We start from the raw sequence: 19676 nt of genomic DNA on the forward strand, positions 1-19676 counted from the left end.
GACGGGGACGGGGCGGCGACGGGGGCGTCGACGAGGGGTGGCGACGGGGGCGTCGACGGGGGCGGCGATGGGGGGCGGCGGGCGACGGGGCAGAGGAGAAGAAGCAGATGAAAACTGACGAAATTTGTAAGTGCTGCTTATATAGGATGGGCCTTTAGTACCGGTTGGAGCCACCAACCGGTAGTAAAGGTCAAATTTGGCCAGCCCAAGCGGCGGGAAGCGCACACCTTTAGTACCGGGTGGTGGCACCAACCGATACTAAAGACCCCCCTTTAGTACCGGTTGGAGCCACGACCCGGTACTAAAGGGGTGCGGTGGCGCAGGTGCGGTGCGGGCAAGTTTAGTCCCACCTCGCTAGCCGAAGGGCGCCCGCACCTGCTTATAAGCCCCACCACGGCAGCTGTCTCGAGCTCCTCTCTATTGCAGGCCTTCTGGGCCTACCTGTTCTGTGCTGCCCTGTGGGCCTATTGGGCCTTTGCGGGCCTGCATCCTGGCCCAACAACAGGTTGGGTTTCTAGTCGTATGCAGGCCGCTTTGTATCAGTAGGCGGGCTTTTTTATTTTCTTATATTTTTGCTTTATTTATTTTTGAGTTGTTTTTTGCTGTATTTATAGTTTCTTTGTGAATATTTTTGCTTTAGGTACAAAAATTTACAAACTTTCTATTAGTGCCGGTAGTTTACAAATTTGAATAGTTTACATTTTGAATTATTGGAAATTTGTGTGAATCACTAGTTTGTGAATAACTTAACTTTGAAAATAGATTTTTCAGTGATTCTTTTTTCTTATGTTTAATATTAGTGTGTTTTATCATTATATTCAATTTGGTAATGCTTAGGTTATTTAAAAAATGAAATGCCTTTGTAACGGATGAGTTTTCGTCCGAAACCCTGATACTTTGAAAGAGATTGTCCATTTTGTACACGAAGTGCATCCAGTTTTTGCGGTAACCCTCTCTACTTTTTTGCACATGCTATGTGGGTCAAATTATGATACCATGCCAACTTTCAACCTTTTCTGAGTTCATGTGAAATGCTTTTTAATTTTAGGGTTATTTAGCTGAAAAAATCAGTAAATGCTTGAAAGAATTTGTTTGCACATAAAATTTCTTCGCGTTTCAAATGCCAAAACACATAACTACCCTAACTATTACAGAGATTCCCTCCTGGGTGTGAAACACAGAAGAAAGTGATGATAGTGAAGCCGATCACATCCCAGATCTTTGGGTGTGAAACTTTTTCTTCACGTGTGTCCCTTTGCGCCGTAGCCATGGAAAATCTTCATCATTTAACTGGATGCTCGGGTCAATATTCACTATGAATGGAGCAATTTCATCAAACTTTTCATAATCTTCTGACATGTCTGTCTTGTCATCCACTCCCATGATGTTTCTCTTCCCAGAAAGAACTATGTGGCGCTTTGGCTCATCGTATGATGCATTCGCTTCCTTATCTTTTCTTTTTCTCGGCTTGGTAGACATATCCTTCACATAGAAAACCTGTGCCACATCATTAGCTAGGACGAATGGTTCATCTGCATACGCAAGATTGTTGAGACCCACTGTTGTCATTCCATACTGCGGGTCTTCCGTTACCCCGCCTCGTGTCATATTGACCCATTTGCACCGAAACAAAGGGACCTTCAAACCACGTCCATAGTCAAGTTCCCATATCTCCTCTATGTAACCATAATATGTTTCCTTTCCCGTCTTGGTTGTTGCATCAAAGCGGACACCATTGTTTTGGTTGGTGCTCTTCTTATCTTGGGCGATCGTGTAAAATGTATTACCATTTATCTCGTACCCTTTGAAAGTCATTATATTCGAAGATGGTAACTGGGACAGCGAGTACAGGTCATCTTCAATAGAGGCGTCATGCATGGTACATGTCTGCAACCAGCCGGTGAAACTCCTGGTTTGTTCACGTGTAATCCAGTCATCAGACCGCTCCGGGTGTTTGGAGCGTAGAAAATTCTTGTGTTCGTCCATATACGGAGCCACCAAGGCGGAATTCTGTAGAACTGTGTAGTGTGCTTCAGTGAGAGAATGTCCATCCATACATATTATTTGATTCCCTCCTAGCATGCCTTTTCCATCCAGTCTGCCCTTATGCCGCGATTCAGGAACACCAATCGGCTTAAGGTCAGGAATAAAGTCAATACAAAACTCAATGACCTCCTCATTTTCATGGCCTAGCACGGTTATGAACATATTTCTTTAAGACTCCCATGAACCTCTCAAAGGGGAACATATTGTGTAGAAATACAGGACCCAAAACGTTAATCTCTTCGCATAGGTGAACTAGGACGTGCGTCATGATGTTGAAGAAGGATGGTGGGAACACCAACTCGAAACTGACAAGACATTGCACCAAATCATTCTCTAACCTTGGTATGATTTCTGGATCGATTACCTTCTGAGAGATTACATTGAGGAATGCACAAAGCTTCACAATGGCTAACCGAACGTTATCCGGTAGAAGCCCCCTCAATGCAACCGGAAGCAGTTGCGTCATAATCACGTGGCAGTCATGAGAATTTAGGTTCTGGAACTTTTTCTCTGCCATGTTTATTATTCCCTTTATATTCGACGAGAAGCCAGACGGTACCTTAATACTGAGCAGGCATTCGAAGAAGATTTCCTTCTCTTCTTTGGTAAGAGCATAGCTGGCATGACCCTGATGTATGCCGTCTTTTCCATGCATACATTGCTGGTCCTCCCGTGCCTCAGGTGTATTTTTTGTCTTCCCATACATGCCCAAGAAGCCAAGCAGGGTCACGCAAAGATTCTTCGTCACGTGCATCACGTCGATTGCAGAGCGGACCTCTAGGTCTTTCCAATAGGGCAGGTCCCAAAATATAGATTTCTTCTTCCACATGGCCGTCAGCGTTATTCGGAACAGGTTGTCCGCTAGGACCCTTTCCAAAGACTACCTTCAAATCCTTGACCATATCATGTACATCAGACTAGTACGGTGGCGAGGCTTCGTCCGGTGATCCGCCTCACCTTTGAAATGCTTGCCTTTCTTTCTTACGGGATGCCTGCTCGGAAGAAATCGACGATGTCCCAGGTACACATTCTTCCTACAATTTTCCAAATATATACTGTCGGTATCATCCAAACAGTGCGTGCATGCGCGGTATTCCTTGTTTGTCTGTCCTGAAAGGTTACTGAGAGCAGACCAATCATTGATGGTCACGAACAGCAAGGCCTTTAGGTCAAATTCTTCCCCCATGTGCTCATCCCACGCACGTACACCTGTTCCATTCCACAGCTGTAAGAGTTCTTCAACTAATGGCCTTAGGTACACATCAATGTCGTTGCCGGGTTGCTTAGGGCCTTGGACGAGCACTGGCATCATAATGAACTTCCGCTTCATGCACAACCAAGGAGGAAGGTTATACAAACATAGAGTCACAGGCCAGGTGCTATGGTTGCTGCTTTGCTCCCCAAAAGAATTAATGCCATCTGCGCTTAGACCAAACCATACGTTTCTTGCGTCATCTGCAAACTCCTTCCCGTACTTTCTCTCGATTTTTCTCCACTGCGACCCGTCAGCGGGTACTCTCAACTTTCCGTCTTTCTTACGGTCTTCTCTGTGCCATCACATCGCCTTGGCATGCTCTTTGTTTTGGAACAAACGTTTCAACCGTGGTATTATAGGAGCATACCACATCACCTTGGCAGGAATCTTCTTACTGGGGCATTCGCCCTCGACATCACCAGGGTCATGGCGCCTGATCTTATAGCGCAATGCACCGCATATCGGGCAAGCGTTCAAATCCTCGTACTCACCGCGGTAGAGGATGCAGTCATTAGGGCATGCATGTATCTTCTGCACCTCTAACCCTAGAGGGTAGACAGCCTTCTTTGCTTCGTACGTACTCTCGAGCAATTCGTTGTCCTTTGGAAGCATATTCTTTATCATTACCAGCAACTTTCCAAATCCCTTGTCAGATACACCATTCTCTGCCTTCCATTGCAGCAATTCCAGTGTGGTGCCCAACTTTTTCTTGTCAGCTTTGCAATTCGGGTACAACAATTTCTTGTGATCCTCTAACATGCGCTGCAACTTCTTCTTCTCCAAATCACTTGCGCAGTTTCTCTTTGCATCGGCAATGGCCCGACCTAGATCATTAGCGGGCTCATTTGATGCCTCTTCTTCAGCTTCTTCCCGCATTGCTGGCTCAGCTTCTTCCCCCATTGTTGTATCATCGTATTCAGGGAACCCATGGCCAGGATAGCTGTCGTCGTCCTCTTCTTCTTCATTGTCTTCCATCATAACCCCTCTTTCTCCGTGCTTAATTCAAACATTATAGTGGGGCATGAAACCGGACTTAAACAAGTGGACGTGAATGGTTCTTGACGTAGAGTAATTGTGATCATTCTTACAGACTAAACATGGACAAGGCATAAAACCATCTGCCCGCTTGTTTGCCTCAGCCGCAAGCAAAAAAGTTTGCACGCCATTAATGAACTCGGGAGAGCATCGGTCATCGTACATCCATTGTCGGCTCATCTTCATTACACAACACCGAAAAGACCAAATTAATACAAGTTCATACATAAAGTTCATACATAAAGTTCATACAAGACTTAAATGCAACAAACAAATAACTCTCTAACTAAAGAATTTAAATGCAACAACAAATGCGATCAAGATGGCAACTAAGGTAACAATTGATCCAACAGCATAATGATATCAAGGCTCACTATCAATGGCATATTTTCTAATCTTTCTAATCTTCAAGCGCATTTTCTCCATCTTGATCTTGTGATCATCGATGACATCGACAACATGCAACTCCAATTCCATCTTCTCCCCCTCAATTCTTTTCAATTTTTCTTTCAAATACTCATTTTCTCTTTCAACTAAATTTAACCTCTCGACAATAGGGTCGGTTGGAATTTCCGGTTCACAAACCTCCTAGACAAAAATATCTATGTCAACTTGATGGGCATAATTTGTCATAAACATGAAATGCAACAACTAGTTTTAAAAGAGAATATACCACATCCGAATCATAACAAGGACGAGGGCCGACGGGGACGGATATCAAAACCATGGCACTATGTATAACAAACAACGTACGGGTAAGATAATTATACAAGTAACTATATATCCAAATCACACAAACATCAATTTGGTAATGTAAAACATTCATGAACAAGAGGCTCACCACAAGGTGGTGCCGGCGACGGAACGGTGCGGGCGATCGACTGTGGTTATGACGGAGATTTAGAAGGCACTAAGTAAACCACACCTACAAATGCAAACTAAGTGTTATTTTTGACCTCAAATTGCATATAAATCAAATACTAGCACATATATTTCCTCCCAAATTACTAAACTCATAAATTAATCACTATACAAAGCATTGCAAGAGCTAATCTAGCAATGAGAGATGAAAGGACAAAGTTGCTAACCTTTGTGATCATTTGAATGGATGGGCGCCTTCAAATCTTGAAAAATTTTGGGCAAAATGTGTGATGAGCTCGAGAGGAAGAGGGGAAGAACAGAGAGGAGACGGGAAAGGGGAAGAACAGATCGAGCTCGGGTGGACGAAGGGTTTATGTAGGACGACCTTTAGCACCGGTTCATGCCATGAACCGGTACTAAAGGTGCTGGAGGGGCCCCGGACTGACAACATCCTGCCACCACTCACTTTAGTACCGGTCCGTGGCACGAACCAGTGCTAAAGGTCGGCCACGAACCGGTACTATTGAAAGCGGCCGGCTAGCCGTTGGAACCGGCACTAATGCACACATTAGTGCCAGCTCAAAAGCAAACCGGCACTAATGTGTTTGACATTTGACCCTTTTTCTACTAGTGAGGTCTTGCGTCGTCTGCCTCGCGAGGCTTGGCCCCTCGCGAGGGTCTTGGATGCCTCGTTGATGAAGATGGGTCGTACGACCCGCTGACTTAGCCACGCCGTGGGCCGCATGCAGGCAAGTCTGGGGACCCCCGTTGACAGAACGCCGACAGTAGCCCCCGGGCCCAAGTCTGGGGACGCGAAGCCAAGGGTCATGTACGGAGCACTGCAGGCCCCAAAAGCCCACGACCTCGATTGACGCGTGGCGGTTGATTGGACGTGGGCGTCTCCACTTCCCCACGCTGCCCTTGAATCCGCCTGGCTATGCGCCCCCCGCATCTCACACAGTTATTCTTCATTCGCCCACGCCTGGCTCCTCCAATCTCCCTGCTTCCTCGAGACCCTGCTTTGCCCTTCCAATCTGACTTGCGCTCCGCCTGCTTCATCGCCATGGCGCCGAAACAGGCTGAAAAGGGGAAGAAACCTCTGTCTTTGCCAACTGCGCCTCCGTCCTTTGAGCCTGCGCTCAGCCGGCCTCGGGTGCTCAACGACGAGGCCATGGACAAGGTGCGCCCCATGCTTGCCTCCAGTTTCAACGAGTGGGGAGAGACGGTGGCTTGGCCCGCGTCTCGCACTCGCATGGCACAGGCAGCCACTGAGGTCCCGATCTTCATAGATGCCCTCTGGGCTGGCCTGATTCCTCCCTTCTCCGCCTTCTTCAACGCGGTGCTCGAGCATTATCAGATCCACATGCTTCATCTCGACCCTCAATCTGTGACCCTTCTTGCCGTCTTCGCCTTCTTGTGCGAGGCCATGGTGGGCATCGCTCCTTCCATGGCCCTCCTCCGCCATTTCTTCTCATTGCATCTGACCGGTCCCCGGCAGAGCTCGGGGTGTGTGGGCTTCCAAGCCATGGCCGCGACAGCGGGCGCGGGGATTGACTTCGGGCTTCCTTCATCCACGAGCGAGTTCCGTACACGATGGGTGTTTGTTGACGCCGGCGTGCTGAGCCCTCTGCTCCAAGTTCCGGCGGGGCCTGCTGTTCCAAACTCCGGCTGGGGCCATCAGAAGCTCATGAGCCCCCACCTTGCCCCTGTCTGGGCCAGGCTGAGGAGGTTGAAGGACCGGGGCGTGACTGCGCCTATGGTGGTGAAGGAGTTCGTCAAGCGTCGAGTCGCTCCGCTTCAGCGCCACTCCCGCCCGATGTGGGACTTGCTCAGCAGCCAGGACCATATGAGGTTTCAGGAGAAGGGGCTTCCTCTTGCGACGCGGCAAACGATGCTCACGGTCCTATCGGGTGTCCCTCTGCCGGAAGACATGCCCAGGAATAGCTGCATGATGTACTGCTGCGAGAACAAAGCCGCATTTGCCTTGAGCATGCCTTCCTTTGATGAGTGGGGGCTGCGCCCAATCAGCCTGGTGGGGTCCTGCGAGAACCCCGTCGACGTGGTTCCCTTCCTCGCCGCCGGTGCTGAGCTTGCCCCAGGTGAAGGTGCGGGAAGGCGAGCTCCGACGGGGGCCGGTGGCTCGAGTGCTGAGGAGCACATGCTGAGTGGTGATCCTGGGGCGTCGTCCTCGGGGGCTTGCAACCCCTCTCCTGAGGTGTCGGTCACAGAGGAGACGCGGCATGCGGCTCCCGAGGCCAAGGCTCCAGGAGCCTCGGGAGGTTGTGGTGAGACGGCGCTCGGCTGTTCGCCGCAACCGGGCACCCCTGAAGCTGTCCTTCCCAGCTCTTCTTTGGCCACACCACGCACCGGCCGTCACAACCAGCGCTTAGGTCGTCTTTGCGTGGACTTCGAGGAGCTCCGCAAGAGGAAAGGATCCCCTAGTGGCAGCAACATCTTCGGGTCATTGAAGCGACGGAAGTACATTGCCATTGACGCGTAAGTATATTACTGTCATGGCTTCTTGTGTGCAGTCTTCTTATCCTGATGTCAATCCTTCAGGGCTCCTTCCGTTGAAGATGTTGCGTTTCTTGAGAAGCGGCCTCCCCCTTCCTTGACTCCCCCATCGACCTCAAGCGTTCCTGGCCCGCCTACCGCCCCTGGAGCAGGGTCGGTTGAGGGAGCGTTTCTGCCTTCGTGGCGCGCTAAGCCTGCGGCTTTGTCGCCCCTCCCTCACGGTCTGGTGTGGAGCTTGGCAGGCGTGCCCAAGACCCCTCCTTTGGTCATGGACAATAGCTGGTTGGCTTCGGTCTTGCGTTCCTCTTCAAGCAGCGAGCCCCGATTGGCTTGGGCTCCTCGCGAGGATTGGTTGATGTCAGGTGCAGCGCCAGCCCCTAGCCCCCTGCCGAGAGGTGGTGCGCCGCTTGATGCCCTGCCCGTAGCCCCCGAGGCGGAGGATGAGGTGGACCGAGCGTTCGAGCTCGAGTGCGGGCGGAGCGTAGTTCGTCACAAGCTCTTGCAGGGGGCAATGGGTGCAATGAGCCGGCTTGGTGAAGAACTCGCGGGTGTCGAGTCGCGCCTTGAGGCCGAAGGTCTCCGATTGGTAGAGGAACGGCGCAAGCTGAGGGTGGCTATCAACCTCGGCCGCTACCAGCGCGATCTTGACAATGCGAAGGCTGAGGCGTCTCTTAAGGTTTCCCGCAAGGCTTGCTCCCGAGCCTTGGAGGAGGCTCATGAGGCCGACCGCCGTCGCGAGGCCGCGGAGAAGCGCGCATGGGAGCTCCACGCCTGGAGCGCGTCCCTGGAGTAGCAGGTGGAGGCGCGCAGAGCCGCCCTTTTGTCGCTAAGGGGGACGCCTGCCGAGGAGGAAGAGGTCCGGAAGCGCGAGGAGGCATTGGCGCTGGAGGCCGTGGAGCGCAGCCTCGAGCTTGAACAATTGGAGACGAGGGAGCGTCAAGTCACCCAAGCAAAAGATGCCGTCGGGGTTCGCGAGGCCAAGTTCCAGGAGGAGGTGGACCGCTAGGTGGCCGAGGTTCGCGCAGAACTGGAGGGAAGGCATGACTTGAAGTTGAAGCTCGCAGGTACGGAGGGTGCAGGCAGGGCTGCTGCCCTCAGGCCCAGGTTGGACGAGGCTGAGAGGCGTGCAGAGTCCATTGATCTCCTGAACATGTTGTGAACGACCCTAAACCTCTGGTTATGGCCAACAACATGGAGGAACATGGCCAGTTGCTCTTCCACACTGGTGTTGAAGTTATCTTGTAGCAGCCCCCTGCTCCTGAAGGTCTCGACAAGCCTGGCAAATGGTGCTCTTTTCATTCGAAGCATCCACAGAGCCTCGACGTCATCGCAGTTGTAGATGTAGTTCAGATTTTGGATCCTCTCCTGTTCCCAGATAAACATTGGACCGTAGCGGATCAAAGGTCTCCCAGCACGACGAACAGCTCTCTGGTGCATGAACATGACCCATGCCTAAATCACCCTTATCAGTGTTGCTGCCTGAATTATTAGCCTCATCCGTGCGTCCATAACCTAGTCGACATCGACGGTTCGTTCAGTGGAAAATCGATACTACACCTTGCCTAATGGCCTAAACACCGACTTAACAAAGGGGGAAGGGGGTGCTGCTTACCGGCATCGGAGACGAGGACGGCGTAGGGGGAGCCATGGCACAGACAAGGTCGACCAGACGGTGGCCAACAACAAGGGGAGCACTAGATCCACCGCAAACGCCGCAGCCTCTTCCGCCGCCGCTGCCGCCGCCGCCTCTAGCGCAGATCTGAAATGGCAGCCGCTGCCGATGGTGAGGCAGTAGGAAGAAAGGGGGGTATGGAAGAAATTGGCTATGGGTGAGCGAGTAGAAAGGGGGGTGAGGCTAGATTTGGCGCCGGAACGGCGTGCCAGATTTCCCATCTCCCACCATCACCCCTCGCCCTCGCGTCGCACCCGCCCATGCGACCTCGCGCCGCACTCAGCCAGGCTCGCGAGAAACTGCCGATCCGAGCGTTTCCAGTGAACCAGGCACTGGGCTGCTTTGAGAAGCGTGCGATGCAGGCCCACCAGTGAAACCAGGCAACCAAACAGGCCTCTTCCTGTTGGAGAACGCATTAATTTCAAAAAATTTACCTACGATCATGCAAGATCTATCTATGTGATGCATAGCAACGAGCGGGGAGAGTGTATCCACGTACCCTCGTAGACCGAAAGCGGAAGCGTTTTATCAACATGGTTGATTAAGTCGTACGTCTTCACGATCCGACCGATCCTAGCACCGCACGTACGGCACCTCCGTGTTCAGCACACGTTCAGCTCGATGATGTCCCTCGTACTCTTGATCCAGTTGAGACCGAGGGAGAGTTCCGTCAGCATGACGGCATGGCAACGGTGATGATGAAGTTACCGGCGCAGGGCTTCGCCTAAGCACTACGATGATATGACCGGGGTGTGTAACTGTGGAGGGGGGCACCGCACATGGCTAAGACAAATCTTGGAGTGCCTTTGGGGTCCCCCTGCCCACGTATATAAAGGAGGGAGGAAGAGGAGGCCTACCCTAGAGGGGGCGCGCCAAAGGGGTGAGTCCTACTTGGACTCCCGGTCCAAGTAGGATTCGGCCCCCCTTTCCTATTCCAATTAGGAGAAGGAAGGTAAGGAGGAAGAGGGGAGAAGGAAGGAGGGGGCGGCGCCCCCTCCTAGTCCAATTCGGACCAGCCCATGGGGGGGGGGGGGCGCCGCCACCCCTTGAGGCCCTTCTCTCCTTTCCCGTATTGCCCATTAAGGCCCACTACTTCCCCCGACGAATTCCCGTAACTCTCCGGTACTCCGAAAAAAATACGCGAATCACTCGGAACCTTTCCGATGTCCTAATATAGCCTTCCAATATATTGATCTTTACCTCTTGACCATTTTGAGACTCCTCATCATGTCCGTGATCTCATCCGGGCCTCCGAACAAACTTTGGTCATCAAATCACATAACTCATAATACAAATCGTCATTGAATGTTAAGCGCGTGGACCCTACGGGTTCGAGAACTATGTAGACATGACCGAGACACATCTCCGGTCAATAACCAATAGCGGAACCTGGATGCTCATATTGGCTCCTACATATTCTATGAAGATCTTTATCGGTCAAACCGCATAACAACATACGTTGTTCCCTTTGTCATCGGTATGTTACTTGCCTGACATTCGATCGTCGGTATCATCATACCTAGTTAATTCTCGTTACCGGCAAGCCTCTTTACTCGTTTCGTAATGCATCATCCCGCAACTAACTCATTAGTCACATTGCTTGCAAGGCTCATAATGATGTGCATTACCGAGAGGGCCCAGAGATACCTCTCCGATACACGGAGTGACAAATACTAATCTCGATCTATGCCAACCCAACAAACACCTTTGGAGACACCTGTAGAGCATCTTTATAATCACCCAGTTACGTTGTGACGTTTGATAGCACACAAGGTGTTCCTCCGGTATTCGGGAGTTGCATAATCTCATAGTCATAGGAACATGTATAAGTCATGAAGAAAGCAATAGCAATAAACTAAACGATCATAGTGCTAAGCTAACGGATGGGTCTTGTCCATCACATCATTCTCGAATGATGTGATCCCGTTCATCAAATGACAACGCATGTCTATGGCTAGGAAACTTAACCATCTTTGATTAACGAGCTAGTCAAGTAGAGGCATACTAGGGACACTCTGTTTGTCTATGTATTCACACATGTACTAAATTTCCGGTTAATACAATTCTAGCATGAATAATAATCATTTATCATGATATAAGGAAATATAAACAACAACTTTATTATTGCCTCTAGGGCATATTTCCTTCAGTCTCCCACTTGCACTAGAGTCAATAATCTAGTTCACATCGTCATGTTATTTAACACCAATAGTTCACATCTTTATGTGATTAGTTCACATCGCCATGTGACTAACACCCACAGGGTTTACTAGAGTCAATAATCTAGTTCACATCTCAATGTGATTAACACTCAAAGAGTATTAAGGTGTGATCATGTTTTGCTTGTGAGAGAAGTTTAGTCAACGGGTCTGCCACATTCAGATCCATATGTATTTTGCAAATTTCTATGTCTACAATGCTCTGCACGGAGCTACTCTAGCTAATTGCTCCCACTTTCAATATGTATCCAGATTGAGACATAGAGTCATCCAGATCCGTGTCAAAACTTGCATCGACGTAACCCTTTACGACGAACTTTTTGTCACCTCCATAACCGAGAAACACATCCTTATTCCACTAAGTATTAATTTGACCGCTGTCTAGTGATCCACTCCTGGATCACTATTGTACCCTCTTGCCAAACTCATGGTGAGGTACACAATAGGTCTGGTACATAGCATAGCATACTTTATAGAACCTATGACTGAGGCATAGGGAACGTCTTTTCATTCTCTTTCTATTTTCTGTCGTGGTCTGGTTTTGAGTCTTTACTCAACTTCACACCTTGCAACACAGGCAAGAACTCCTTCTTTGACTGTTCCATTTTGAACTACTTCAAAATCTTGTCAAGGTATGTACTTATTGAAAAAACTTATCAAGCGTCTTGATCTATCTCTATAGATCTTGATGCCCAATATGTAAGCAGCTTCACCGAGGTCTTTCTTTGAAAATCTCCTTTCAAACACTCCTTTATGCTTTCCAGAAAATTCTACATCATTTCCGATCAATAATATGTCATTCACACATACTTATCAGAAAGGATGTAGTGCTCCCACTCACTTTTTCTAAATACAGGATTCACCGCAAGTCTGTATAAAACTGTATGCTTTGATCAACTCATCAAAGCGTATATTCCAACTCCGAGATGCTTGAACCAGTCCATAGATGGATCCATGGAGCTTTGCACACTTTGTTAGCACCTTTAGGATCGACAAAACCTTCTGGTTGCATCATATACAACTCTTCTTTAAGAAATCCATTAAGGAATGCAGGTTTGACATCCATTTGCCAAATTTCATAAAATGCGGCAATTGCTAACATGATTCGGACAGACTTTTAAGCATCGATACAAGTGAGAAAATCTCATTGTAGTCAACACCTTGAACTTGTTGAAAACATTTTTTGCGACAATTCGAGCTTTGTAGATAGTAACACTACTATCAGCGTCCGTCTTCCTCTTGAAAATCCATTTTATTCTCTATGGCTTGCCGATCATCGGGCAAGTCAACCAAAGTCCACACTTTGTTCTCATACATGGATCCCATCTCAGATTTCATGGCCTCAAGCCATTTTGCGGAATCTGGGCTCATCATCGCTTCCTCATAGTTCGTAGGTTTGTCATGGTCTAGTAACATGATTTCCAGGACAAGATTACCGTACCACTCTGGTGAGGAACATGTTCTTGTTGGCCTACGAGGTTTGGTAGTAACTTGATCTGAAGCTTCATGATCATCATCATTAACTTCCTCACTAATTTGTGTAAGCATCACTGGAACTAATTTCTGTGATGAACTACTTTCCAATTCGGGAGAATGTTCAATTACCTTATCAAGTTCTACTTTCCTCCCACTCACTTCTTTCGAGAGAAACTCCTTCCCTAGAAAGGATCCATTCTTAGCAACGAATATCTTGCCTTCAGATCTGTGATAGAAGGTGTACCCAACAATTTCCTTTGGGTTCAACACTAATCCCGAAGTAGAGGGAGTGTGTGATGGTGATCCTATCAACCTTGGAATCACTTCCAACACACATCGTCACCTCGCCCTTAACTAGTCTCTGTTCACTTTGCAACTTCCGTTTTGAGTTACTACTCTTAGCAACTAAACCAGTATGAAATACCGAGGGGTTGCTATAAACACTAGTAAAGTAAACATCAATAATATGTATATCAAATATACCTTTGTTCACTTTGCCATCCGTCTTATCCGCCAAGCATTTGGGGTAGTTCCGCTTCCAGTGACCATTCCCTTTGAAGTAGAATCACTCAGTTTCAGGTTTAGGTCTACCTTCGGGCTTCTTCATGGGAGTGACAACTTGCTTGCCATTCTTCTTGAAGTTCCCTTTCTTTTCCTTTGCCCTTTTCTTGAAACTAGTAGTCTTGTTAACCATCAACAATTGATGCTCTTTCTTGATTTCTACCTTCGCCGATTTCAGCATCGCGAAGAGCTCGGGAATTACTTTCGTCATCCCTTGCATATTATAGTTCATCACGAAGTTCTAGTAACTTGGTGATAGTGACTAGAGAACTTTGTCAATTACTATCTTATCTAGAAGATTAACTCCCACTTGATTCAAGCAATTGTAGTACCCAGACAATCTGAGCACACGCTCACTGGTTGAGCTATTCTCCTCCATCTTGTAGGCAAAGTACTGTCAGAGGTCTCATACCTCTTGACACGGACATGAGTATGAAATACCAATTTCAACTCTTGGAACATCTTATATGCTCCGTGGCGTTCAAAACATTTTTGAAGTCCCGGTTCTAAGCTGTAAAGCATGATGCACTAAACTATCAAGTAGTCATCATACCGAGCTTGTCAAAACGTTCATAACATCTGCATCTACTCCTGCAATAGTTATGTCACCTAGCGGTGCATCAAGGACATAATTTTTCTGTGCAGTAATGAGGAAAATCCTCAGATCACGGACCAAGTCCGCATCATTGCTATTATCATCTTTCAACTTATATTTCTCTAGGAACATATAAAAAATAAACGGGGAGCTACATCACGAGCTATTGATCTACAACATAGATATGCTAATACTACCAGGACTAAGTTCATGATAAATTAAAGTTCAATTAATCATATTACTTAAGAACTCCCACTTAGGTAGGACAACCCACAATAAACATAAAGCAATAGTATCAATCATCAAAGGATATAAGTGAAGCTCATGGAAGCATGCGCACAACGATATTGGGACTTGAGCAACCAAAGAGCTCCTATATGGGCTAACCACAATCACTTACCATTAGCACATTTTTCTTCTGATTTTGTTAATATGTTTTTTGTTTAGTAGATTTCCAAAAATCAACGATAATAGGAACACTCATGTATTGTGAAAAATAAGATATGTTCCAGTATTCAATATAAGTAGTCATATATGTGAACAAAAATGTTCAACTCCTATTTAATTTATTCATGTATACAAAAAATAGCTATTTATTTTGAAAAGGAGTTCATTTTAAAAATTCATAAAATTTTAAATAATTTATTAATGTAAAAATATGTGTAATACTTTCATATACTTCACAAAAAAGTTTTCACATACACCCCAAGGGAAAAATATAGGAAATGGCACAAAAAACATAGCAGAAACATAAAGTAAATAACAATAATAATAAGTGACATATCTAAAAATCATTTTTCCTGAAATGATAAAATTCCAAAAGATCTTTTTAACCAAACATAGGAAATTGGCATGGTGGGCCGTCCCATTGCTACACATTCACGTGGTATGCTCGCGTTCTTCAAGATGTCTGAACAACATTGTTTGCTAACATACTCCTATTTTATGCTTAGTGTATCAAATTGCCCAGTAAAGGCATAGGCGTTCAACTCTCCACCGACCCATTTTTATTTAATACATTTCAAAACACTATCAAATGAGTTTAATAAATAGAATAGATTATATTGGGGAAAATATAAAAAAACACATTTACACCGTAAATCTTCAGACGAATGAAATAAAATGTTCATCTCATATTTTATTAAAATTATTATGTAAATATATTTATTTGCGGATTAAAATGGATCATAGTTCTAAGTTGTATATTTGGAGAAAAAACATACACATGTGAATACATGTTCAGGTAATGTGAAAAAAATCAAGTATAATGTTATGTAAAAATAATAGAAATGGACCAAGAAAAGCAAGAATAAAAGAAGAAAGGGAAAATATGAAAAGTAAAAAGTAAAAATAAAATAAGGTGGAAAACAGGAAATAGGCTGGCTCAAGATCTTTGGCCTTCTAGTTGAGCATGAAATAACTTTTTGATTTTTTAGAGAGGACCGTGGGCTGGTTGGTTGACCCAATCCCATTCAAAGGGTTTAACAAATCACTTGCTTTGGTCATGTCAAACTGTACATGGAGCACACCCCTCGCTCGCGGACTTCTCTTAAGCAGGCGAACCCATTTAGTTTTCCCCCATCCTCTTTTGGGAACCATCTCGGTTTCCCCAGTTTTCTAGGACGGGGTTTTCTCTTGTTTTCTTCCAGAAGGCTTTTCTTCGGTTATTTTCTATTTTCTTGTTTTTTTTGTTCTCTAATTCATGACTTTTTAAAAATTCACGATGTTTTTCAAATTTACGAACATTTTTCCATATTCGTGAACTTTTCTCAAATTCGTGAACTTTTTCTAGGTTTGTTAACCTTTGCCAAATTTGCCAATATTTTTTTAAAAATTCACAAACATTCCTTAAGGTTGTGAACTTTTGTAACTTTGTGAATATTTTTCAAATTCATAGGTTTTTCAATTCTTGATCTTTTTCAAGTTCACAAACTTTTTCTAGATTTTGAAACTTTTTTTTACTTCGTGGACTTCTCTCAAATTCGTGAAGTTTTCCTAAATCCGTGAACTTTTTCAAGTTCGTTAACTTTTTTAAATTCATTTTTTTTTCAAATTCTAGATTTGTTTTCATATTCATAATTTTTTTAGTTGCGTGAACTTTTTCAAATACATGTTTTTTATAAAACCATTCATGTGTTCATGATTTTTTTTAAAATTCTTGCTTTTTCTCAGAAAACCGGGTGTCTTCTCCTTCGAGAGCCAGCAGCTACTTCTTTTTTATAGAGAGCGGCCAACGAGTATACGTAAAAAGCAAGCAGTCGACGAGGATTTTTTAGACAAAGCAGTCGACAAGTGAAGTGACTGAGCGATTCACTTGCGGTTGGCCGTGCCCCCAGCTAACCATGCACGAACGCCGTTGGCTCCCTACCATTAAGGCGTGGGGCAGGTGGGAGCTCCTATTCCGTCCGTGCGCACAGGGAAAGGTGCAACGCCCCCTGTCTCCCCCATGCTCTAACATGGGTGGCCTAGGTGGGGTGGGGCTCCCATATTTTTTTCAGTTCTTTTTTGTTTTGTGTTTCTTTTCTGTTTTATTGCTTATTTATAAAAAATCGAGATTTCAAAATTGCTTAGAATTTTAAAAATGTTCACCGATGCAAACAAATGTTTGCGAATTTAGAAAATGTTCACAAATTAAAAAACATGAACATTTTTGATTTGATGTTTATTTTTTTCAATTCTGAAGGACAAAAAAGGAATTTTTATGAACATTTTTTGAATTTTGATAAACAAAAACTTGAATTTTTCAAAAACGTCTTTTTAATTTTGATGAACATTTTTTGTATATCATGAGAAAAATATAAATTCATTAATTTTTTTTGAATTTGATGAATTTTTTCTAAATTCAAGAACATTTTTTAAATCCATTATTTAAAAAAAATCATGAACAGTTTTGAAATATGATGAACAAATTTTGAATTCAATGAACTAATTTTGAATTTCAATAAATCTCAAACCTGATTTGAAAAAAAATCAATTTTCTAAAATGTTCACCGATTTGAAAAAATGTTCCATGATTTTCAGAAAATGTTTCGGAATTTGGAAAATAAAAAATGAAAAGAAACAAGAATTAAAAGAAAAAACGTAAAAGAAAAGGAGAACGAAAGAAAGAAAACGGATTCGGAAGGTTCTAGAACCTTCCTAAAACCGGAAGTGAGCTAGTTTGGTTGGCCCACATGTACGCAGCGGGGATCCGGGGTAAAGTGAGGTCGCTATCGGGCGACCTATGTGCCAAATAGCATCCCCGAGGGAAGGTGGCCCCTACGTTTTGCTTTTTTGCATTGCCGACCCCGCTACTGGGACTATTATTTTCATTACTCACATGCATAGCTTGTGTCCACTAGAATGCTAGAACTGTAGTAAGTAAACTTGAACTCTAGGACGTTGATTGCTATTTCTCCGCCTTGACATCGCTATAGGTGATCGTAATCGAGTTGCAACAGAGATACTTATAATAAAAATAGATATGGATATGAGGACTTAATTCGTAAAACCATATACTTGCGAAGGGGATCATTGTGATATTAATTTTGTGACTTGGAAGACACCCGTCAAGATGTGCTTGCAACATATCGAAGTGGTGGATGTGTCCAAATTACGTCTTGGCCGGAACATACCCTGCATCAAGAGTTGGTTGTCCAATCGAAGGCCCTATTCGTCGCGCAGAGTTGCCTTGATAATTAAGATAGAACCAGACAAAAGCATTAGGTTTTTAATTACTACACCTCTTGTATCCACGGTGATAAAAAATACGTGACCGTACTAAACCTTTCTGTCACTAGTTTCAGAGTAGCGCTTCATGGTCTCCCTGCTCTTGCCTCCTCGTGGTTCGAACTCCGTGATCCCATATACCTGATGCGATGAGCATAACGATAACACTCATCAGTACATTTGATAAATAATAGTCAAACACATGTGAAAGTGCGTTATATCGACTAGAGGGGGGTGAATAGGCGATTTTTACAAATTCGTCACTGAGAAAATACAACTTGAGGAATTTGCTAAGTGATGAACTACCAGCAGCGGAATAAGTACTCAGGTGCAAGCATAACCTGGCAGTAACACAGTCATCATGATGATATGAAACAAGCACAGAGCATAGGTAGCATGTAAACAGGATAAGCAGGCTGAAGATAAGATGACTAAAGAAATAGAGTTGAGGAAATTGAGAAAGTCTTCAGTCAAAGTCTTCAAACAGTAACGATCAAGTTCATAAACACATGAATGAAGAAATAAAAGGGTTGAGGAAATAGAACCAGTAGCTTGGTGAAGACGATGATTTGGTAGACTAGTTCCAACTGTTGTGACAGTTGTACGTCTGGTTGGAGTGGCTAGGTATTTATACCTGAGGACACACAGTCCCGGACACACAGTCCTCACCGTATTCTCCTTAAGCTAAAGTCACACAGACCTCGCCCAATCACTCGTGGTAAGTCTTCAGGTGACTTCCAAACCTTCACAGACTCGGTCACTCGGCGATCTACAATTCCTCTTGGATGCTCTAGACCATGACACCTAACCGTCTAGAGGATGCACAGTCCTCAAAGGTAACAAGCGTCGGTTCCACACAGGAACAATCTCTTCAGTGATGCTCAATCACTTTAGGTTGGAGGTGTTTGGGTTTTTCCTCACTAATGATTTTCACTTAAAGTCCTCGGAGGATGGGATGCTCTCAATGACAAGTGTCAGTTTCTCTCGGAGTAGCCAACCAGCTAGTGGTTGTAGGGGGCGGCTATTTATAGCCGGGGAGCAGCCAGACATGAGAAGACATAAATTTCCTTCAATGATATGACCGTTAGGTGGGTGGAATATTTTGGACAGCTGGCGCATAGCATAGCAATGGTCGGAAATTTGAGCTCTCAAATTCTTCAGGGCTATGTTCCCCACTTGTAGGCAATCTGCACTGGCGAATTCCTAACTCCTCAGTCAGAACAAATTCCTCAAAGAGCGGAAGATCTTCGTCTCTGTCACTGAAGAAATTGACTGAACTGTATGAGATTTCCAATGGCTTCACACGAAAGGATTGGGTAGGTGTAGGCTTTTAGATGAGCATCACATGGAAAGTGTTTCCTTAGTTTTACCTCGACCCCCTTTAACAGTACGGTGTTTCCTGTGACTCAAGAAAGAGAAAATGAAACTGCAAAAACAAAAGTCTTCACGCTTCATAATCGCCGCATTAATATCAAAGTCTGCAAGGTCACACCAATTTCCTCATTTTAAAAGTCTTCAAGAAAACCGAAGTCTTCAACTGAAGACATTCATTTTTAGGGGCCGACTTTGATCATAAATATCAAACTCCTCATAGACTTATAAAACCTGTGTACACTCAAAATCACATTAGTCCCTTAACCTATAAGTCTTCAATACACCAAAATCACTAAGGGGCACTAGATGCACTTACAATCTCCCCCTTTTTTGTGATTGATAACAAATAGGTTAAGTTTT

The sequence above is a fragment of the Triticum aestivum genome, chromosome 2D, assembly GCF_018294505.1.
Source record: "Triticum aestivum cultivar Chinese Spring chromosome 2D, IWGSC CS RefSeq v2.1, whole genome shotgun sequence".
Taxonomy (NCBI): Eukaryota; Viridiplantae; Streptophyta; class Magnoliopsida; order Poales; family Poaceae; genus Triticum; species Triticum aestivum.